Source organism: Metopolophium dirhodum, chromosome 4 (genome assembly GCF_019925205.1).
Source record: "Metopolophium dirhodum isolate CAU chromosome 4, ASM1992520v1, whole genome shotgun sequence".
Lineage (NCBI taxonomy): Eukaryota > Metazoa > Arthropoda > Insecta > Hemiptera > Aphididae > Metopolophium > Metopolophium dirhodum.
In genome coordinates this window covers 23,688,982-23,715,268 of record NC_083563.1, presented here as the reverse complement: position 1 = coordinate 23,715,268, position 26,287 = coordinate 23,688,982, and the positions used below count along the sequence as shown (strand labels likewise).

The following is a 26,287-nucleotide window of genomic DNA, read 5'->3' as shown; positions in this document are numbered from 1 at the left end:
CATAAAAAATATATGTAAAACTTTTTTAACGCTTCTAATACTTAAAATTTTTTCGGCTCATAAATATTATTAAATGCTTATATAGAGGCGACCACCAGTTTTTACCTAGCAAACGTTTTACGTTTCACAAACCGTGTTTTTAAAAAAAAAAAATTATGTTCGTATAGGTACATTAAATACACATATAACAACTAAAAACCAGTGATCGTATAACATCGATATACTATAAATTTATTAAACATATAGAATTTATAATGCGACCTCCATTGGGATAAGTGGCCGAGTAGATATTTATAGAATAAACGATAATATAATGTTTTATTAAACGAGTTTATCGATAGTATTTTTCCGCGAATAACCCTAGCCATGTAGACCATGTAGTATCGATTCCTATATTATATTGAAACAAAGAAAATATGTTTAAGAAAAAAATAAAAGTGTTATTGAGTTATTATTATTGTTATTATTTTAAACCTTATTATATTGGGTATCCTCGACACTATAAAAAGTGTCTCAACGTCGTATTTCAAGAACCACTTAGGAAGGTACATAACACATGACATTTTCTTATCAAAAAAATATTTATTTTTTTCTAATTTAATGCTCAATGGTCATGACAACACTCATGCAACACATCTATAAGTATAATATGAGCCAAAAAACTGCACAAAAATTATAGAGTTTTAAGGTTTTTTGCTCACAAAATATTAACTTTTAATATTAAAATATAGGATTTTATATAAATATGTAAATAACTCTCATTAATTATTATGCATTTTACACATCATGATATTATGTGGACAGCGATGAATACCCTATATTCAAATGTTAAACACTATAATAATTGTATTTTATTAAATTCAGTATTTACTTAATATTATACATATTATATACCTACTGAAGTAAATAGAAATACCTACATGAATTCGTCTACGTGTTCTTAATTATATTAAGAATGTTATGTATTATTAGATAATGTACGAATATGTTTTTTTACACATTAGATAAGTGTTTAAAACTTAAAAGAAACAATATGAAATGTGTCTATCAAACTGCGTACCTAAAACTTTAAGTGTATAACAATAATATATTATATTGTTTTCCGATTAAACAGAAAAAATAAACAACGAAAAATGTTTAAAAAACTAGATTTGAAACCCTTCAAAATACAACGTATTGCAGAAAAAAAACTATAACAACAGAGAGATTAGAGAACAGACCTATATAACTAATCTTATACATTTAATAATTAATGAGGTGTGGAAATCTACATTAGTGACACAGTATGTAAAAATCATTAAAACACATGTTGTAAGTAATTTTGTACACAGAGTTCTCTAATATTCGGACTAGGTATTTTGAATTCTTCGACTATACACCGTTGTATACAGAGATGCCTATTCAATGCCTATACAATTACTATTTTAAAATGCAAATGAGTAAAAAATATTCTAATTTCTAGAGGTATATTCTACAATGTATATATTATTAATTGCAATAGATAAGGTGTTAAAAAAATGGTTTTACGATTAGATTAAAGGTCCTGCGTAATTATAATAAATTACGTATCAATAATGATTAATGACAATAATTGAAGGGAAAACGTCTACGTTCTTAGGATTTCTCTGAAATTGTTTTGTAAATTATTTCTCTGAATTATAATAATAATATAATCTCTATATAAATAAATAATTAAATTTCCATTATCGGCTCGGTATATTTCAAACGATTAGACTTAAAATAGTTACTATATTCTTTGAATTATTGTGATTCGAACAATAAAGAGGTCCTGGTCACATTTTCATTTAAAGCCTTACGATAGAAATAGTTTTAAAACAAAAAAATGTTTCCCCTCACAACAATAGCTGTAATTCATCTGATGGACCATTCAACAAAGCTATTAGATGACCGTTTGGAAAATAAAAACTGCTGGTTCAAAATGATTTGGAATAATTTAATTTAATTTAAAAGAGAGCATTTTATAATAGGTATGTATGTGGAATTTACATAACATCATTAGATCTGTTAAATATTAAAATGGTTTAATATAATAATTTACAGTTTTAATATAACTACAAGTTAAAATCCAAACAAATAATCATAAAAAATGCATATATACATAATTATATATATTGGTAAATTCAATTTGCAATCGCTGATAATTCATTTAACTTATTAAATTATTGTGATTTGTGTTGTTAAATTTGAACGTTATTTAATAAAATTGTTATGTTCAATGTTATAAAAAAATCAAATATAATTTACAATGCAAGGGTTCATTTAGCAACCCTTGAAAAAAATCAATCATTCAAAGTTTGACATTATGTTAGGATATTTAAATAACACATTTTTATATTGTGACTTGTTTTACATAGTATATTATACAATATATGTCATATCATGATACATACTATAATATAATGATAAATTATTGGTTAAGTTCATTAGCGAATTTTTGAGCATAATTTTTTTGAGCATAATTTAGTGATGTGTAATTATTATATGGGTACAGCTGATATAGTAATATTATGTGAGTAGACAAGTAAGTAGTTTAAAAAGGAGAGCTCTAAAATTAAAAAAATTTAATCATTATTCATTATCCTGGCATCCTGCAATAAGAGAAAAACAATCTATGATGATGAAAAACAAATTAATATAATAATTGTAAGTTATTGAAACGATTTGAACCAAATCAACCTACTATGGTTGAAGGGTTAACATATACACACACATAATTACACAAACTTGTTTGGCATAAAAAATATTTTAAGGTATTAAAATAACTTGACGTGTGCAATATTTTACATCTTACGTGGATATACTGTACGTTAAAATATTGTAAATCTTATAAAATATAAATGTTTATAATAAACTGTCAGAAAAGTACCAGTATTTTTGGAAATAATTTTTGGAAACTTTAACCAAAAACAACGGAAAACGTGTGAAGTTTTACGCAACAGTGTATTTTTTACAAAATACGAACAACCGCGGACACTCGACATTTTCATCAAATATTCGTAATAGTTAATAGCATTTTCTATGAATTATTCACGATAAGAAGAAAGCTTTGCGACGACCAGTTTTTGTCGGTCAGATAACACTCGTTCGTCACCCCCCCCTGAGTAAACAAATGGTACGCTTGCCGTGTAGTACGGCCACGCCCCTGCTCATAATTCTACGAAGTTCCTTCTTAACGTGAATAGAGTATAGATTTGACATAATTTGACACATTTTTTGGATATTTGTCTGCTATTTAAAGACATTTGAAAGTTTTACTTAAAAAAATAAAAATATGTTACGATTGATGTGGATAAAATTGTTGTTTCTTGGTCAAAAGTCTAAAAAAAAATTCCTAATTAGTTTTTCTTGCAGAAATTCGAAAATATCCAAAATAAATTGCCACAATTGTGTTATGCTTCAATCGACTTTAGATAATTGACACTTTTTACCATTACTTAAAATATTATAATTTCTATACACAATAATATTTAGATTATATTTAAGCTATTTATACCACGAACCTATTCACAGCGTTATGCGGTACGTCAGTATTGACTTAGAACTTAATAAGTTATACGCCTAAGGAGTTGTTACCGTTGGGCGACTTTTTCATCATGTAGTTCATGTTTACGTAATGCATACGTGTATATAATAATTTATCAAATTTATTTTACAAGATTGTAAATTGTCTTGAAAGAAGAAAAAAAATATGTATATTATAATTATATGTATGCAATATGTTTTTTGTAAAAATTACTTAAACCTCCCGAATTCAGAATATACTAATATAAATAATAATAATAAAATTATAAATTTATTACAATTATTAGAGAGCAGATTTTTAGGTTTTATATATTATATTTATTGATTTTCCTAGACGAGGGAACGGAGGTACAATGTTATCCTTTACAAAATTTCTAGACAAAAATTAATTTTGCATATAAGTACCATATTTTGGAGATAAAAGAATATTTGGACTGTATTTCATATTTGAGAATGTACATATTGTATTATTATTTATTGTCCACTTAAAAAACAGATTTCTTAAAAAATGTCTTAAAAAATCGTCGAACAACTTTTTTGTTATTACATTGGACATTTCTAAATTTATTTAATTCTTTAAAATATGATTGAATTTAAATAATTTACTGAAAAAAATGTGTAATAATTGTTTTCAAGTTTAGTCATATTATTACATGATGTGCAATTAATGTATGGTAGATGTAAATAATATAAATTTATAAAGCTTAATGTAACCATATATTACACTATTGTCTATTAAACATTTCTTTCTTATTGTAACTCGTGTACAGATTTTTAAATTATTTGAAGTAAAAAAAAAGGTTTACGAGTTTAAGGATTACTAAGGGAATATTTTAAGATTTTTTTTTAGATCATATTAGAATCATATTTGAAACATTTAAGAGCCTGAAAAGTCGCTCTTCAATTATAATATAACTTAAGCATCTTAAGAAATAAAGGCTAATCCATCCATTTTCTTCATTCAGAATCGTTTTTCGTATACAATGATGTATCATTGAATTCAAATTTAACATATTCATTACAGTTTCATTACTCAATGATGAGGTACACTCGAAATACTTATCGACTGTTTTTTTTTTTTACATACATCAGAGCGAGTTGATTGTTTTATTTTTCAAAGAAGCCCTCATCTATCATATTCAAACAAGAATATTTTTTCAACGTTTTAAGAAAGTGTGGTCTTAATAGTACTAGCAACTACTTTCTTGTGTTGCTATATATAAAAGTATTTAAAAATTAAATTATAATATTAAGTTTTTAAATTCCATTGGCGTAATATTTTATAAATTATAATATAATATAATATAGTAGCTGATATTTCGCAAAAGTAAGTACTCACATATAATTTCTCAAAAGACTGATACTGGTCTGTGTGATGTACGCCAAAAATCACCGCACTCGTGGCACAACTTCAACAACACCAACACCAACAATAACAACAACAACAACAACGACAACAAAAACGACAACGACGACGGCAGTACAATATTAATATATTCAAATGTGTTAAAACGGTCAAGATGGTATTACAATATTATTATACTTGTGAACAAATGATTCGTCCGAAAATGTAAGTCGCGATCGGCGTAAACAACAGCAACAACAACAACAGCAGCAGCAACAACAACAACAACAACAATTACTTATTATGACGTACCCCTCCGCACGTGAGCGTTTTAATATTATCGTAGTCGCCGCAACTGGCACCGCCGTCGAGTCGCCCCACAACAGTATGCTCGCACGTGCGCCACGCAACGAGTCGTCACCCGGAATACGACTCCGGCCGCGTCGTCGGTGGCGGCGCCGAATCGGTGGCGATGATACGCGCGCCACGCGGGCGACGAATAAAATATCGAAGAAAAAAACCGAGACGAAGAAAAGAACGTCTCTCGCACTACGACAGTCGTTGTAGGTATGCGAATATTATTATCGTTTTCCGAGAGGAAAAACCTAACCAAAGGTGGACCGCGGATTTAATTAATAAGCGGACGGCGCATATTATATTATTGGTATAAATCTATCGTCGGCTCACGCATATTATTATAGACAACGCATACCACCGCCCTACTGGCTACTGCAGGTTATAATATATCAAATATACTTCTCCTAAACACAAAGTATTAATTGGTCAACATCGTGTGTTGTATACGGGTTTGAAACTATGTCGTTCACTAAATATTAAAAATTATGTAAAACGTTTAGATCCGACTAGGCTGATATTTTATGCGCCACGCAACGAGTCGTCACGACTCCGGATACGACTCCGGCCGGCGTCGTCGGTGGCGATGATATACGCGGGCGACGAATAAAATATCGAAGAAAAAAACGAGACGAAGAAAAGAACGTCTCTCGCACTACGACAGTCGTTGTAGGTATGCGAATATTATTATCTTTTTCCGAGATGAAAAACCTAACCAAAGGTGGGCCGCGGATTGAATTAATAAGCGGCCGGTGCATATTACATTGTTGTTATAAATCTATCGTCGGCTTAAGCATATTATTATAGAAAATGTATACCGCACTACTGTAGGTTATACAAGGTGTAACAGAAAGACTTGAAAAAAAAATTATGCTACTTAAACGAATGACAAAAATTGTTAAAATTATATGATTAGGTAGTAAATAATTTAAGAAATATACTCATGTCACTATGTCAACAAATTCCCAAAACATATTTTGAAAAAAGTCATTACATTCCAGTCATTTAATCAAAAAAATATTGATATTTAAAAAAAATAAACTACTTTACTTAGATCAATATTTTTACTATCAAAATTGTTCTTATAATCAGATATTCAGATTCACAAATTGGCTATTTTGAATATATCCAAACAAATTTAAATCAAATTTAAAATTTTTTATTTTCAATGTTAAAAAATAAAAAAATAATTTTTTGTATAATATATATGTAGCGCAAGTGACTATAAATTATACATATAAAAAAATTTTAAATATTGATTAGAACAAAAGTTATTCTAAAAGTCAGTTCTATCTGTTACACTCTGTTTATTAATATACTTCTACCAAACTCTAACAAAGTATTTGGTTAACATAATTTAGTGTGTTGTATACGGGTTTGAAACTATGGCGTTCACTAAATAGTAATATAAACGACTTAAAAAATGTATTATTATTTAAAAGTTATGTGAAACATTTACATCTAACTAGTCTGAAATTGTATTAATTTATAATAGTAATTATTTTTGATTTTTTCGTGTATTGTTAGTTATGTTAAACTCTTATCTTAATTTGTTTGTTTTGTTTTTAAATTAATTATTATTCAAATTATTATTATTTATCCATTATGTATTCACATTAAATAATAAGAACCGTCCCCCAGCACAAGCTTCGCTTATTGGGGGTGCTGCAATATTTAACTCATATTTTTGTAAATATTGTATATATTCTATTGTTGCAATAAAAAAAGATTATCATTATGCTATATAATAAATATAATATAGTCGTAAGATGTGCTGGAAGTGTGGAAGTGTAAAATTATAACTACGACAAACTAATCCGTTTGTACACCACGTATTATATTATATCATATTATTATTATAATGGTCCATGCTTAATGTTTTTCTTTAATTAAAACGATACTATAATAGTATGTGGGTATAGTATAATAATAGATTAAACTGTACAAGTAGATAGGAACTGCATATGCTATTTGCTCACGCGTGTCTGTCAAATGCCAAATTTATCAACACTCTTCTCACCTTAACGTCATCAGACGCTAAATTTCAAATCCATAAAGTAAAGATTTGAAAAGTAAATTAATTTAAATTTTCGTCTTAGCTATGTGATTGTCGTGTCACACACACACATACACACATTAAGACATATATCTATCAGTTTTAACTAATATGCAGTGCAGGCGTTAAATGATAATGTATAATTATTTTATAATTGAATAGGTGTAGATAAACACGTGTGTATGTGTGGGTTTTTGTGTTAAACCGTATTTGACTATCATTAGGTTATCCAGGTGAAAGAAAAAATGTATAATTTTAAGTAAAACCTGCGAAAAATAAAACGATTCAATTATACGTCGGTACCTCGGGAAGTGTCAAAAACCTAATTCGAAAATACAACACACATTGGAATGGGAGATTCCCTTAAGAGGATAAAATTGAAGTACCTATACGAAATAGTTGCGAATATTTTTGATAGAAGACATCGGTGGATCGTTTTTGAAAAAGTATAATTCAAGTTTTTTAAAGGCCCTTAAGGGGGTCTGTACATTTTTGGTGAGACGATAGATAAGTACATAATATTATGTACGTACTACGTTGGAAAACATTACAATATTATCCATGAAATTTCAAAAATCGATTGTTTATTTTTCAAAACTATAATAATAATTCTACCACAGCAGACAAAGCTTGGGAACAATTGAAACGACGTCGTCGGCGTGGATTTCAGATCTTAGAAAAGAAAAATTCAACTTAGATTGGTTAAAAGTATTTTAGATCGAAAAAAAAATGAAAATTATTGGAGTACGGAATGGAGTGTCGTAAATATAGTAAGTAAAATAGAAGTTCACTGACAAAACATCATACCACAATCGTATACGAATATTCGGACTCAATCCGAGCGTTTATTCAATGGTGTGAATATGGCCTTGAAAATTCGTTTTACAGAATTTAATTTTTTATAAACCATAATATAATATTATACGTTTAAACACCGCTCGAAATGATAAATGCTATACAATTAAATAGCCGCGACAAATTACCTCGCGGAAAATTATACGATAGTATAATAATAATTATGTAACTGCTACCTATGCACTGTAAACGATTTACACTTGATTATCATAATATCTGCGTTGTTTTAACGTACTGAAGTAATAACATATAAACATGCAAATAGCATACATGATACATTCTGTACAAAGCACTCGCCAAGAAAATGTAAATTTAATATACTTTTGTTTAGTTTTTATGTAATGTGACCCGCGGTAAACATTAATTCTAGTTAACTTATGCTCACGACGCCGCAGCGAAAGTCGGTAAAGTAAAGTAAAGTTATAACGTATGGTTTGTTGTCAATTTTTGGTCGGTATTACACTGGGTAGGAATAATATTAAAGCGGTACGAGAGATCAAATTTTTTAAACATTATTTTGATAATTGTTCTATTTTAAAATATATTATGATATTTATTTTTAGTATGTTTACGAAAGTTCTCGGCGGAAAGCATTTATGGTGGTGACAGACCCACATGGCCTTTTGATATTGGAGTTTTTTTTATGCGCATAATGTAAGTGAAAACTTATGATATAGCAAATTTGTGATGATTTATAAATAATGTTTGATTAGTCGTTATCATTTTATATACTTATATATTTTTTAATACCTATCAATCGTTAGAAATACTTATTACATTTCAATTCGACTCAGCTAACATTCGAGCTGACAGCCACACTTGCTGAACTATGAAATGGCAGTAAAAATTGAAATCAGATCGTACATTTCTTGTCATAGCCTTGCCTAGCCTACACGATGCTTTACGTGTATATAGAAATGTATAATTTACTCAATTAATATTTCCCAATTATTCATAGTATTATGCACCAGAAGGCAGAACTATACTAGTTAATAGTTTCTATACGTCGAATCCTAAGGGAACAGTTTCTTGTATACAAATACTGAAAACACACCTAATATGTGTGTGTATATATATAGAATGACTTAACTATTGAAGTAAAGAGTAAATTGATCAATGTAACTTTATTTTGCTGATTCAACGTAATTATTTTGAACGATCTCAATTGGTTAACATTGTTGGCAGTCCGTGGAAAAGAAGTTATTGATCCCAAAGATGTTCTTGATGTCATGTCCCAAAAATCATAAAAATTTGATATACATATTTTATAAGTTAAAGCTATACTAATCTCAATTGGTATGAGGTATAGTGTAATAATAATATTTATTGAGATTTAATGTATATTATATTGTTATTATAAAGGGAAGATGATAAAAGACTTACTTGCAAATTGCAATGGTAAACTTTACAATCACGTTTTCTTTCCCCATCCATTAAAAATTGTTGAGAACGCCACATTGCTAGTACTCGGTAAAGTTTAATGTAATGATATTATTTGTTGTTTGTAAATTTTCTAGTTATCTCGAAGACTCGAAAGCAAGATGATAATAATATATTTTTCTTTTCAAATCAATGTTGTATAAAAATGTATACATTTATATTATATATTTTTTTTTAATATACGTTGAATTTAAAACGTTTTATAATTGATAAATTAACGTAAGGGGAACGGAGTGGCCGAGTGGACTAAGCCGTCGGTTGTGACGCACACCGGCGCTGGTTCAAACCTTGGTTCACGGGCGGCACATTGCTAGTACTCGGTAAAGTTTAATGTAATGATATTATTTGTTGTTTGTAAATTTTCTAGTTATCTCGAAGACTCGAAAGCAAGATGATAATAATATATTTTTTCTTTTCAAATCAATGTTGTATAAAAATGTATACATTTATATTATATATTTTTTTAATATACGTTGAATTTAAAACGTTTTATAACTGATAAATTAACGTAAGGGGGATGGAGTGGCCGAGTGGACTAAGCCGTCGGTTGTGACGCACACCGGCGCTGGTTCAAACCTCGGTTCACGGGCGGCATTTTTCTTCGGGCAAGTCACGGTGTCCGGAGGAAGGTGCCGCCATCCCCCACCCGGGCATGGCAGATACCCACGGGTGCCCACTAAAAAATGTGCCAAAACTACACACACGTGTTACACCGCCTACAGTTCGCTCCCCATACAAACAACAACAAACAGCTAATGGCCATAGTTGCTGAGCTCCACGATCAATAAAAAAAAAAAAAAATAACGTAATAATATTTTATTATTTTTAATCAAGTTATTTCATAATTATAATTTGGCATTTACCAAAATAAACATCTATTTTTAAAAACTGAACAACGTTATAAGTATGACATATTATTAGAAACAATACAATCCTATTATTTGATCGAACGGTGGTTAATGACCCATATATAATATTATCAAAGACGCATTTCACGTGGCGGTCTCTGTTTGTTTGTTGTATCCACTATCGATCTCTCACACACGAAGCTTTCGTGTTTAATTACAAGCCGAAAGAATGCTACGTCCGTCGAGATAATAGTTTACTCGAGCCAAACCTGGTGATACTGATCGTATCCGAGTCCACGAGGTTGACCGAGTGATCCACAGAACATATTGGCAGTTGTCGTAGCTGTCGATAGTAAATTGTACATACTAGGCACAAAGGAGGGCGTAATGAATCAAATTATACACCCGTAATCAATTTGCTGTATGTAAAGAACAACTATTATCTCCTAAAGAAGTTGCTCGGTGTCCTTAAGGAAAGCTTCCACTACAATTTCTCAAACAGGTGGACAGGGGTACTTGAGATACAATTGTAAGACAAAGTGTGCGTCAAAGAAGTGTAGTTAACGTTCCTCAGGACTTCTATGTAACTCAAAATGTCACGATAGTTTATCTTGTTGCAACAAGTAATTTATAGTGCAAAATAAAATAATGTATGGTTAATTTATTAATAGTAAATAATAAATAATTTATTAATATAAATGTAAAGTTTATCTTTTGAATTCATAATAGGTAGGTAAATAAACGTTCCTTTTTAGTTAATTTATATTTTTTTACAAATTGTCAAGATTCACCAAAAACAGATAGTGCATGTCAACGTTCACCAGTAAATGTCTACATCCAAGAAGAAATTGACATTCACCAGACATTTAGGCGAATGTGATATTCATCAGTGAATGTTGACATTCACCTTAACATAAATATAACCATGAAAAATTAAATCTTAACGTATTTTTGTAATGTTATATTGTACATAATATTATATATAATTATGAAATTGTATTTATGAAAAAAAAAAAAAACGTTAGCTCACTCAACAGGTACCCGATTTTCAGCTGTGACTATATTATGCAAAGTAGACACGGCGGTAAGATAAAATATACGCGTCCGTTATTATAAAATCAATGGCACTAAATTATTTACTATGAATATAATATCATTGCATCGCCGCGAACACGAAGACTTTGTGATTGTAAACATGGCGAATTCTCGACGGCCGTGGACTGCACAGTGACCACGGTAATTCATTTATGCGCTGCGAGGTATATATTGTTACGTGAACGAGTGTAGCAGCGAAGACTACGGTTCGGCAGACCTGGATTAATGTATGTGAGTAGAGTAAACTATAGTGGCCTCAGGTCCTTTAGAGGGACAGCTTAACGTCTATTAGAGAACACTGACAAAGTGACCGTAAAACCCATCGTCAAATAATTGTATGGATCGGCGCGGCCGGCCACGGATAATAATATACATTCCGGTAATAAAGGTTAGGTTATCGCGGTAATAGGGTAGATTAGATACCGGGTAGGTGCACGTTAACACGTCTGCGTAAACTAATCGGGCGGTGTTGGTACCCGGGAGCTGCAGAACGAATGCGTTAAAATGAGAAAACGAAAAGATACCAACGCCATAATATTATATTCTAAATATTGTGTTAGTATGACGTATCGTAAACATAATTGAAATAATATTAGCTATTATCTGCAATATAATATTATGGTAAATCGTTTTGAAAATGATATCGCAGACGCGATTATTACACTATTTTATCAGTTTGTTTTGATATGATGTGGAGAGTGCTGCAGTTTTCTTGTTATTATTCTATAAAGTATTCCCGGTCCCAGGAGAATTGAAAAAATAATACATTAATAATAATTATTATTATTGATATTTAAATAGATTTATATAGGAACCATAATATTAATTTAAATGCCAAATGAAGCGTGTGTGTTTAGGCGATTAATTGAATGCCACCAATACCTGAAAATTATGATTTTAATAGAGAAAAAATGAATTTTGCTATTTAATTTACAAATAGAAATTGACTCGCTATTGAACCGTAATTATAATATAACATTGATAAATCATGAAAATATTTAAAAAAAAAAATACATATAGACAAACTAATAATATATAATTATAACAACTTACTTTAAATTATTTTAACAAAACTAAAATTCAGAACCACATGTATACGTATACTTTTACTTATAGTACTTTATTAATTAATTTCCTTTATAAATACGCGTTGAAATTTTAATTTTTTACTAATTTTTTTAATTTGAAAGAAGATGTATTTTTTTATGTAAATTTAATTAAATCCTTAAAATATAACGATACAATAAACTAGAAAATCTAAATATAAAATATATTTCAAACATTTCTCATTAAAAAGTAATAATTTATTTTTATTAATATTATTATTTTTTACTTTCCTTTTTTTAATGTTTTTTTCTTTCGAAAATATAATGATTTTTAAATTCATCATATCGTTAAGGACGTTTTTAATATTCAAGGATTTTTTTATTACCTTTAGTGAGTTGAATATTTAAATACTTTTCTTATAAAAATAATATTTTAGTATTGGTGGATGAAAATTAAGTGATAGCAGTATAACAATGAAAAAATTAACATGCTAGATAAGCTTTATTTATATTTTCAGTTGTCGAGGACTATATGGTAATTGTTGTGAAACTCATTAGTAATTATATAATTCAAGAGTATTTTAAATAATTATCGATTAATTTGAAACTTTCATATTGTTATAGTAAAATGATCACATGTGTGTATAACGTGTAATGGGAAATTTTTAATTAATAAAATCTAATAAATACGAGCAATACGCGAGTCCAGATAGCAAAATATTATTTATTTCAAAGAGTACAAAGGGCAAAATGTCATGTTGTTTAAATATCGCGAGGATTTATGAAAATTAATTAGTAGAATTCGGTCTCTCGTCGTATATACTAATTACCGTCACCGTCGGACTTGGACATTATACCAAATTGTCACGTATTGGAAGATCAACACAGATGTTCTAAATTATCCATACAACCTCGTCCCATAGTTGAGGTGTTAAGTGTACGCGTGAGTACTACTACCCACCCTATACGGGTATACAGTTTAAAAATAATGTTTAATTCTGCGTGCACGTTACGGAATATTAGAAATTGATTTTAGTTCGAACTAAACAATATAATTTGACGGAATCGGGATAATTATATCTATTGATCTAAAAATATACTTAAGTATAAAATCGATTTACTCACATAGTTCGGACGAATGAATGGTGAAATTTAATTAAAGCGTATGTACCTTTTATATTATATAGTTGTTCGTTTTAATAAAATATGTGTGCACCGCGTTAGAACAATATTGTTATGCGTAATTTAGATTCTAAAATATGACGTGATCATGCAGAACAGTATAATAATGCAGGCGTAATAGCCAATATGGGTAATAAAAAACTTCGTTGGAAAAACGATATTTTACACATAATAATAATATTTTATATTATAATACACTGTAAATCATGTCCAAAATGCAAATGAAGTAAAACATATTATATACCTATTAAAGACAATGTTTTGTTTTAATAATTTTCGTAATACGTACACCCTGTATTGAATTGAACGATTAGCTAGGTGTTTTTTTATAGTAGGTAAATCGATGAATTGTAAGTACATGTATACTGATATAAAAAAAAGTTGTTCGTTCTGATAAAACCACTTTTTCTGCAATATATTATACGTTTTCAGCATTTTGTTTTATTTAACAGTTAAAACACATACCTAGGGTCTATAGACACCGAGTATCGACCGATATATACTACATATATTAAAATATATACGTAGGTAGATCAAATCCAGTGTACAATCAAAATATTGCGTGAGCCACAATATATTTTATTACACTCGTCGACATTTTGTCAGACAAATTGTGTACATATTATACGCCACATCAGACCATTTAATAATATTGTTATCACTATTGTGTATGGAGGTTGGAGCCCATTCTCTAAATCGCAGTCGTGCACCCGTTTGTTAGTACACAACAGTAGTTTTAGTTTACAATAATTACAAACGAGATTTTTAAATAAGCACACACATATTGTAAGCAAACATATACATATTGTTAGTATTAGTTTATTCTAAATTATTTTTTTTCTTTGCATATTATAAATATTTATAAATTAAGTTCAATTTTAGCTGAACCCCGGCGCCCTCATATTTTTGTACGATATTATACGAGAATACACAATGAGTGAACTACGAATTTTAAGTATGAATAATCCATCTTTATGCACGAATATGTATTAAAAATATGATTTATACTAGAACGATGAATATAAGTAATAGAGAACTAGAAATCAAAATATATATGGGCTGGATTCAAAATTGTTATTTTTACAATGATCTTATAAGTTTATAAACGTATGAATCTAAATTGTAACAGTTTAAACTATATATTTGAAACTATATAAACCACACAATTTAAATTTATAAATTAATTTATAGACGGCTATTGAACTAACATACCAAAATTCAAAATTATACAAATTAAATTAAACAAACATCAAAGATAAATTGAGACAATTCAACCGAAACTAATTGTGTATCGCGTAGGTGAAAATAGTGTTTGAGATTCGGAGCGGGTTATTAAAATGTTTGGTCCAACCTTTTTTGGGCCCCTATGGCATCTATGGTGTATAATTGTATACTACTACGAGGCAGAGTAGTTGTTCCTTAAATCCTACATCAGTTTTAATAATTATTATTCGTCACTCAAATCTAAAATGAATAATTATTATTCTAAGCAATACCTATATAGGAGCATAATGCGCCGTGCATTTCACCGAGTCTCACAATCGTCCAAATAATTATAACGTCGAATAACGAGGTTAATAATAATTATGAATGCGTATTAAATTAACTCAACTAAAAAAGACAGTGTGGTTATGATTATATCTGCAATTCTATTGTCATCCACAAAGCAGTAGCTTATAATAAATTATATAGTCTGCAGCTGCGATGACAGTATGCAATGAATCATGGATTTCTCGTCGTCTATTGACGAAGGATTGATATCAGAAAACGTAACAAATTTTAATCGGAATTTTGCAGGTGTTTACCGCGACCGCAGTCCTCGCGATAACCTTTACACGCCGTACCTACCAGGTTAACGATAGTGATAACGACGAGCGGAATCGATGTCTGTGCAAAATATATTATTATACACAGCTGGAACCTATCTAGTTGAAGTGTCGCGTACCGTATATGTTCATATTATTTAATACCGTGTAACAGTATTTGATAAATCGTTCATGTTGTCATAGTAGATTAAGCGAGAAAACTACGCGAATTAATGAATCTAAACGAAAATATAATCTATTTTATTTTTTGTTTCAGCTGTTGTTGATACCGACCGCGACGGAGGAATCAAAATGAAATAATTACAAAAGCGTTCACGACTAGGATATAAATCGTGGACTGCAAATACCGTAGAATAATAATTAATTGATAAAAATATTAAATCGTCTGATGCGGCGTATGTACAATTATTTATCTGATGAAATGTCGACGAGGGTAACAAACTATTTTATGACGAACAATAATAGTATTATCGTAACACTAGGTTTTATCTACCGATCGTTAAAACCACGAGTTCTATAATTTCTAAGACTTGATTGCCTAATTCTATGTTCGGTGAAAACATACAACTATAATATAATATACTTTGTAATTTTGGACAGCTGTATCGAGTTATAATATTTTAGTACACATTAATAATCATAAAATCACATTTGAGATAGTACCTATACACCAAACTTCAATAAGCATACTTTCAACCCTTCTTGGTCTGATGTAACAATTATTATGTGACCTTAAGTATGTACGTAATTACATTCTAAGTCCTGGACATGAATTTATTATGCAATGATGTCCGACGGGCGACGCAAAAACGACCTTTTTGTATGGATTTAAACTTTTCAAAAATGTAAAAATAAAAAATATCTGAATTTTACAAGGTAGTTCATTAAAAGAAATGAAAATCAAATCGAAAAATTGATTTGTATCGAAAATCTGCGTTTCTGGAATTTGATTGAATCAACTCAAACTATACACTTATTACCTATGTATTTACAATTTTTTCTCCCATGTGTTATGTGTCGGTGTATTTAATTGCATCGCACAACCATCATAGTCGGAATTTTTTAATTATTATTAATATTTCTATCGAATACAATTATCTATTAATTAAAATCTATGGTAGGTATGTTAAAATGGTAGATATAATTTTTTTTTATACCAAACAAAATTATAGTAACATTTCTATAAATAGTATTTGAATTAATATATATCAACGTTTCACTAAAAAAAAAATGTGCAGCCCTTTACTCCACATTCATTTAGGATTTCGTTATGATCCAAATTTATATCTTTTTTTTACCACGAATAACTCATATTCAGTTTAAATGATTTCTTTATGTCCATTTTTTGTTTTGAAAAGATGAGTAACGTGGCTTAACTAGCTTGAACATGTTTTATTTTCCATATAAAACCATTATATTACACATATTATTTATTTCATTCACTTTAGTTACAAAAAAACGCCATAATTTCTCCTTTATTCCAACTCATTGTATAATATTGCAGTGATATATTGTAAATAAACATTGAAAAAGTTGGGAAGAATATTATGGTATGAAATAATATAGATATTGACATAGGTTATAGGTTAGGTTTAAACTATTATACTTTAAACTATTTTATATACATAATTGAAGTTTTAAAAACTATTATTGATCAACTTTTAAATTTTAATAAATAAGTACATTTATAATAATATAATTGTCTTGATTAGTATGCCATGACTAGTAGCAAGTTAATTTATACCAACCAATCGCAATTAGGTTTTGGCAATATTTGTTAAAAAAAAAATATTCGTTTATCATTGTCTTACAAATTGAATACGTACGTTAAAAAACGTTGTTTTTGAAAATAATGCATTTGCATTTATTTGGAAAATAAATAATGCTAAACTATACGCTTAATAAGACTTATAATTCATACAATATTTTAGCATTTTCATTTGTGATTGTAGGGGGAGGGGTTACTTACTTCTGTATTTTTTTTAGCGTATATACCTTTATTCACTGTTCGTCGTTGTACGGCCATATCTTATTATAATTTTCAGTAACAGAAACAAAATATTATAATTGTTTAAAATTCGCAAATATGTAAATATCAATAAATTATCGCATGGTACCAGCTTAGTAGATATTAGGTGATTATCAACAATTATTTTGACAACAAATGACCAAACCAAAGTCGATACTTCATAACCTCGATAATTGTTCTTCAAACTGTATTAGTTTATGCACACTTAAAATATAAAAATATCTATTATATTATGCATTATGCATAATTTGTATAATCGTGTAACAATGTATATATTATATATATTTCAATGCACATTGTTAGCATCAGATAATTTATATCGGTCTTTTAAAAACTACGTGTAACATATAATTTTTACGATTTTTTTTTCGATAAGTACATCGATAAATATGCAAATGGACACTTTAAAATAAAAACTATACTTGTATACCAATTTGCATGATTAGCGCCTAGAGAAAATAGTAAATTTGTTATTTTCAAAAATAAATTTTGACTTTATGATAAGAACTATAAGTCGCCCACTCGTAAAAGGTGAACACCCTCGAATCATTTTAGCCATATATCTTTGATAATATTTGATGTTGCTAGTTAAAACTAAACTATATTATGTGGACTTAAAGCAACCTACTTTAGTTTCAATAAAATTAATTAATTCAATTTCATTACATTCAGTTTACAAATTATATACTTTCGTGTTTATTTATGGTAGTGATTTTTTATATCAGCGTGATTTAATGAAATAATTATCATAAAATCAATTTTTATGTGAGTAATTTTTTTTAATTTTAATTTATTTCATGTTTTTTTTAAGTCTCAATATCTTGAAATAGTCAAATGATTTAGTTCTGGTTGAATTTATACTGAATAAATACTAACTGTCTCGGTCAGCGATGACCGTGCCAAAATTTGTTTTTTTTTAAATATATATATTATGCTATATTTATATTAATTTTAATATTAATATAATATGTAACCAACGTCTGCCGTTTTTATTTTTTTCTTGTGCCTGTGTAGATAATAAGTAGTTGAATGTTGAAATAGTACTTCGATTTTCAACTTCAGTAACTTTCTGGTGGGAAAATGAATCTAGTCGGTAATTATTCGTGAGGTCAAAATTGAAAATTCCTAGAAGTTTTCTAAAGTGCTGGGAAAACAAAAATAAAATTAATGAAACACGGGAATTCTTACGTTATATATGTTTTCGATAAATTGATTTTGTTTTTTGGCGTATCTCAAAAAAAAAAAAAATATTAGATAGGTAGTACATTATGTTTTCACCATATGTTTATATTAGCAGTTTATATACACCATACAATTTTTAAATGTTTTGACTTTTTTTGAACTATTTATAGGCATAAGACATTTTTGATTTTTATTAGTTTTTATTTGATTTTTGTCAAAAAAAATTTATCACTTCGTCGAAAAAACTTGAAAATTAAATACAAGGTTCCTCTTAAGTTTTTTATTAGCGTAATTAAAAAAAAATTGATTTGTTCAAATTCATAATAATTTTTTATGAGCGTCTGAAGTTAGAATTATGATGGAATTTGTAAAAATCATGATCATTTTGCAAATTGTTTTGAGATTTTAGTAATTTTTTTTATAATTTAAAAATATTATTCGTAGGTAATAATTAGATAATAACTAGGTAATAGGTATACATGAAAATTGTAAAGTATATACAATGAAAATATGTTTTGGCAAAAATTAATTCAACCTACTATTTCACTAATAATAAAATAAATAAATTTAATTATTACAAAATTATCGTAAATTATACTTTAATAATATAGGCTGACAGATTGTCTTCTTTCAGAATCGATTGAGGTATACAATGATATTATATCATTGAATTCAAATTTAACACATCCATTACAGTGACTCACACATGTCACCTACAGTTGTACCTGTAGAGAGGTACCTTTTGTACACTTTCTCTAATTCAAATTCACATTTTGCAATGTAGAAATCATAATAAAGTTGTAGATGTTACATTTCTGGAAATAAACTAATAAATGACTTTTTGTTTTTACCCATTTATAGATGTATATTGTTGTCATATATCCCATTCAGACTTTACGCATGTGGTGTGACACTGGTCATAATACACATTACATTATATTGTAAGTAAATCGACTATAATGGCATCGGAGAGAAACGAAACATTTGTATTTTCTTACAACAATAATATAATATTTTACACGTATTATCTTGACACAATGCGTAGCTTTATGTTTATAAATGTGCCTGTTATAGTGTTATTATGACGTTATCTCAGGCGAGTAGCAACAAAAATATAACGTGTCTTATCTAATTTTGTCATCGGTTGAAATGAAAAAAAACCTAATTGAATGGAAAAGTGTGGATTTCCGATTGAAATGTATGTGTTAAGAGATAATAGATACATGTCTTTATTAGAGGAAATAAGAAACTTTATGTAAATAACAATAAAATGCTTTATATTACATTTCTATATAATTATTTTTAGATTATTTTTAAGGTAAACGGGTGGGAGCCCAATACGAAAAATATTATATCTTATAATATAATTGATGTACCTACCAACTAAAACAACTTATAAGTTATAAGTATCTATTAAAAAGATCAAATGAGAGGGTTTTTGTTAACAAATTACATAAGATAAGAAGTAGGAGATTTAGAGAAGAGAGTTAGAAGAGAGAGAGAGAGAGAGGGAGGGAGATAGAGACAGACAGACAGAAAGAGAGAGAAGTTTTGATGCATCATTCGTATTATGGTGGTAACTCGTGTCTTTAGTCATTTGAAATTCGGTTATATGATTTATATTTAAATCGAATAATAATAATAATAATAATAATATTAGTAATATTATCATTACGACAAGAAAACAACAATCATTATTGTCAACATATCAAACAGCAGGTATGTAGCCGCTCCATGTATATATACCACGGTTATACGTTTTTCTCGACGCATTCTTGATTTTGCATACATTCGTGTTATATCCTATCCACACACACAGTGTTAGAATATCATTAGTTAAATGAGACGAAACTAACATGGATTCCATTTGAGAAACTTCGTACACGTGTTACGTATAGTTATTTTTGAACGCGTATAATATGAACCTATACCCGACCCATACTTCAGTCAATCCGTATCGGGCAACATTTGTATGCGAAACATTTTCTTTATTGTACGTACCTATTTTGGAAGTTCGCTCGTTCAGTTACACAGTAAATAAAGTTTTCTGACAGCCTTGAAATTCCCGGTACCGTCTTCATCTCTTCGCCCGATGCCGAGCACAGGAAAATGAGAAACTTTTAACCAATATCCGACAAATGGATGTCTCTAATGTGGTTCAAGAGTCAACATTTTGAACAACGGTACGACCATAAGCTATAATAGTGGTCAAAACTAAAATGCTATTCTCGAAGAAATCAGTGGTCGAGCTTCTTTGGGCTTCAGACAGCGGGAACATTTTGTGGGCAAATTTCAGTTTCACAATTTATTAAATTGCAGTAGCGTTTTATAATATGCTACGAATAGTCTGCGCGGTCTCGAAATTCAACACTAAACTATATAAGGCGTACACGATATTAACGAGTTCTTCTAAAGCAGTGTCTTGGAGTGCATTAGCTGACATATTATATTGTAAACTTTATTATAGTAGTATTTTCAATTTATATATAATGACATTTACCAATTACTAATGGTCAGTAGTCGGAACTGCTTACTAGACTATACTTACTGGGTGGAAGAAAAATGCGTATTTCTATCACCTATTTAAAAACTACGAATATTATTATAATTTGTAATATTATACTTTATGTTTTAATGATACAAATTCGCTGATATTTAAACTCTTGTAATAATAATTCGGAAATACGCGTTTTAACTTTGAAAAATTCATCAAACCAAAATAAAATATATTGTATAAAAAGTTTATTTATTGTTATTTTTTAAAAAAAAAACATTTAATACAAGATCTTGTGGAGGTTTTGTTTTTATTTTTTACTCGTGTGGGTAGCATTATAGTAGTTTGTAAACTATCAACGACAATAAACGTAGTGATACGTATTTATATAAGCCATCCGTTAGTTGCCCATAAAAAAGTATTTCACTATCGGCAACCATGTACCCATTCACGTACGTTTCGTTTATTATTAAAAAAATAAACGACACAGCTCAGCTGTATATAATAGGTTACCTCGTTATTTAAGTAATCGTAATTGATGTGTTGAATTTTAACTCGACGATAAATCATTGGATACGAAAACAATGGTTCTGGATTCTGAGTGGAGACGGATTGCCGGCATGTATTTCTATATATATTTTAACGGCTCATAATATACATATTATTGTATATTAATTATATTGATATTTGTCATTCATTTTTTTTATCAGTAATATTGCGGGATGAACTGATTTTTTTTCAAAAGCATCGCATGTAATATAATATTATTAATTGTTATAATTTTGTAGTATTTATCTACACTTTTGTAGACTTAAATGTTTAAACATTTTCACTTACATAAGTTACAAGTATTCCCATCCTATTCTGAGGTAAAAAAAGTATTGCATTCCTATTTACCTTAATTTTTCTCATAGTAAATGCGTTAGCATTAACATAATTATATTTATCAAAAATTCAGATTAATTCCAAGGACATAAAAAAAATTGTGTTAAATAATTTTTTCTCTTCACTAAATACATATTATACAGGTTATAATTTCCTCTTAAATTGTTGTTTTAATTTATCATTATGATTAAAAATATGACTTATCTTAGATGATATAATATATTTAAATTATCTCTATATTTATTTGCACACCAACACATTTTTACATAAATAAAATATAATTGCAGGAACTCCTAACCACAAGCTTTTCGTAGGGTGGACGAGAGGTAAAAAGTAAAAAAAAAATCTAGTACTTTTCTTAATAATCAAAAAAAATCAAAACGAGAATATTTACTCACAAATTTTTGACGAAAAATTTTGTTTTACTTTACTGTAATTCTATAACAAATTACGGTAAATACTTGAAAGTTTCATCAAATATTTATCTTTAAACTGTTACGTATTATATATGTATTATTATTTTTTAATTTTACAATGAAATTTTCAAAATATTTAAATTAATTTTAAGGAATTGACTATTAATACCACGAATTAATATTCACGCCGATCTACGGTACGACGGTATTGACTCAAAAATGAATAACAATAATTATACTATTACAAGGATTAATAAATGTGATGTCTTAAACAAAAATTAATTCCACCTACCCTATCGCTAATAAATGAATAAATAAATTACCAAAAGTAATATTATAATCATACAATAAAAAATACTTAGTAATTATAGATTGACTACGTAAATTCTAAAATACGATACAATTATTAGCTAATGTTAGATAAATACAATTTACTTTTTATGGGTATTTTTACATTCCTACAGAATTCTTAAAAAAATATTTTCTGATCTTGATGGTTCAAGCAGCCTCCATTCGTAATTATGTTATTATTCCTATATTCTGTAATGGCCAAATTCACTCACGTCGTACCATCAGTTGATTTTACAATACTTTTTCCGTTTAATTTTGTGAGGTCAAAACAATGCAATATGCATTCGCCATGCCGGCTCTAAGACATTACAGTAAGAGTAACCTTTGCATATTTTGTACACCGCATTATGCCTTTGAAATGTGTAAAGGGCACAAGTACTATCCATTTCTACGAGTAGTTGTAAATCGGTTGAATAATGCATGGACAACCGGTGAAATGTATATGCATCATTTACTTAATCATCAAATGTATACGAGTGTACTAACATGTGCGCTCTTTTTAAGACTTCTTAAACGTCTGGGTCGATATATTATGTGTTATGTTTTTAAACGCGTTATTCAATAGGTATATTAGGTGTACAACAGCTGTATAGACTGTCAAGCGCAGTGTACTTACTGCAATAATTATTATCATAACGATTATAATGCACCACCACGTCAACGTATACACAGCATACAGTTGTAAGACTATAATATTATAATTGTAAAATCGTAATTGGCTTCGCTTTCCAACATCCTATATCTCTTCGTATAAAATGAGCGCCTGTATGGGTGTGTGCTATCATTGTTTTGTTTCAATGTTGCCTATACATCATAGCAACCGCGTGTTGACATCGTATACACTTAAGTGATGCTTGAGATCCACCATTGTCTTAGCGTTTCCAAGTTATTGTTTAGAGTTTAGACCGGATAATATTTCAAGCCTTCTATGAAAAAAACAGCTCCCCAGGGTGTCATGGCACACACTTTGGGAACCCACCTACGCTATTGAGGATTTCGGATTATCAATGTTGATCTGCCGTGACATGTTGTTTTTATGTTTAAGATTTTTCTTCATAGAAATAAATTTGAAATAAATATATACAAATAAATGGTATACACTATAATTGTTTATATTATTTTTATTATGAAGTAACGAAAAACTACATCATCGATGTATTGATGATGTATGTGTTATAGTTTTACAATGTAGTTTACAATAGAATTTGTAACATAATACATGTATTAATATATTGTGTATTCCTAACAATGGACTTTATTTTTTAATGAATACTCTGTGATTATGTACAGTAATTAACTTAGTCTTAGTGTACAATAATTGTATCCATTTTATGAAGATAATTATATTACACAGCCATATTAGCACAATAACCGTAAGCAATTCTATATTATTGTATTAAGTTATGAACTGAGGAACTCGATAAACACCCAACATAAGATCACATGAAACCCATTTAACTATTCTAATTTCTAATAATTTTATACCATTAAAAGGAAATAATATTTTTAATTGTGCAATCTGCTGTAATTGGTACGATAAAACGACCCAACGTCGAAACTGCTTATTTTTGGAGAATTTACTACTACATTTTTAGATTTTAATTTTTAAAAGTAGTGTTATTACTGACATTAAAACGAGTAATTATTATTAACGAGAAAAAATTGAAAAAGGTTTAAATATAATAATAAAAAAGACAACTTGTGGATAAATATTTTCCCAAAATCAGTCTAAAAAGTGTATATTGACTCTGTTTTTCACCAATATACCTACACACTGATTATTATAGGTACCTACATGATAACACGTTCTATACATCGAGTACATCGACACGTCATGTGTTAGTTTATGTATTAAAACATATTTACGAATAACATATTAATAATATATTATAATGTGGCAACGTATGGGAACCGTGACAAGTTTTTGTTTTCAACCATTGTTCGGAATATTGCAGCACCGAAGATTCGTTGCAGCGTCGTTGTAGAAATGTCAAATGCGTTGTTTAAAAGCGTTCGATATATTATTATCTTCACAATAAAAGAATTACCGTTCGAGTACAACAGCGCACCGTATTATAAGCCTATGAGCTCTTACACGATGCATACGATTTGACCCGGTGACCTGTATATTGCGATATAGTGGTATTTTCAACATGTATTATACGGACTGCCTAAGGGTTTGATTGCCGGTTTTCTGTTCTCGGGACTTTGGGTGCCAATCCCTTGCGTGTATGTTTACTGCATATTTACATCACACGCCTACGCACTCGGTTGTAGAAAATATCATGAAAAATATAGATACCTACAAAATTATGACTGCTGTTAAAAAATTATAATTGTCGAAGAAAAATACAAAACGCCGTCATACGCGCGTACGTCTTATACCCATGCAAGATATTAATAACGTAATCATTTAAAAACGATTAGTACCAATTAAAATTAAATGTAGGTATTTCATTTTCCCATTTGAATATCAAAAAAAAATTATAATAATAATAGTAAATTCATAAATTGCAAAGAAATTTAAATGTTTAATTTAAATACGCAGTATAATATAACTATAAGCATGTACTACTATTTTTACTAGACCTTTTTTAGCGTATTAGTTATTTTAAATTTATTATTTTTTTAAAAATATTTCCCAAGAGTAAATTGAGAGAACGAAGAACATTAACCACTTAATTAATTCATTTTTATATTCGATGACACTCTGTCGTCTATGGCTTTATAATATTGCCTTCGATACAAGTACGTCGTTTTGTAAAAATTCTTAAAATAAATTATAATAAAAGATGCGATTTTTACTCATTAGTAGTGTATTTTCCACGTATAGCTGGTACTAGAATTGAAATGTAAAAAGTAATTTAGTAGTATACAAGAACTACGCTGCTTCTTATGATTACAAATCACGGTGCAGCATTTCCGTACAATATTAGTCGCTGACAAGTCTTTCCTCTCGGTTTGCGCGTTCATATAGTGAGATCCATTAATTAATTCTCAGTATAGGTACTCGAACACATCCTCATTCCATTTTACTCCATTAAATCGTGCAGTAGGTAGCAGGTACAAATCTTGTAATTTAATACGGATACAAATTTTGTTTATCAACGCCATATATAATAATATTAAGTTGTATTCTATTATAACTATATATAATACGTATATCATACGATTATTGTAATATTCGTCATATATTTTATATCATAATACTATGTGATACCTAATACTGTTATTATCAAAAATTGTTTTTAAATTCGTAGTAGGTAATTTATATTCAATTGAAGTATTTCCATGGGTAGAGCTTCTTGTTCGTTTAAAACGTAAACAATTATAAATCCCT

At 28.8% G+C, this 26,287-nt stretch overlaps 1 protein-coding gene across 6 annotated transcripts in view; it reads right to left on the bottom strand.

Annotated features, from left to right (window-relative positions):
- Positions 1–5,302, bottom strand: part of LOC132943664 (leucine-rich repeat-containing protein 24-like) — a 165,864-nt gene extending 160,562 nt beyond the window's left edge. For all 6 annotated transcript variants that reach the window (XM_061012689.1, XM_061012691.1, XM_061012690.1 and 3 more), the window contains exon 1: positions 4,883–5,302. The gene's annotated coding sequence lies outside the window, so the exon portion shown is untranslated. The remainder of the gene's footprint in view (positions 1–4,882) is intronic.
- Positions 5,303–26,287: the final 20,985 nt, after the last annotated feature.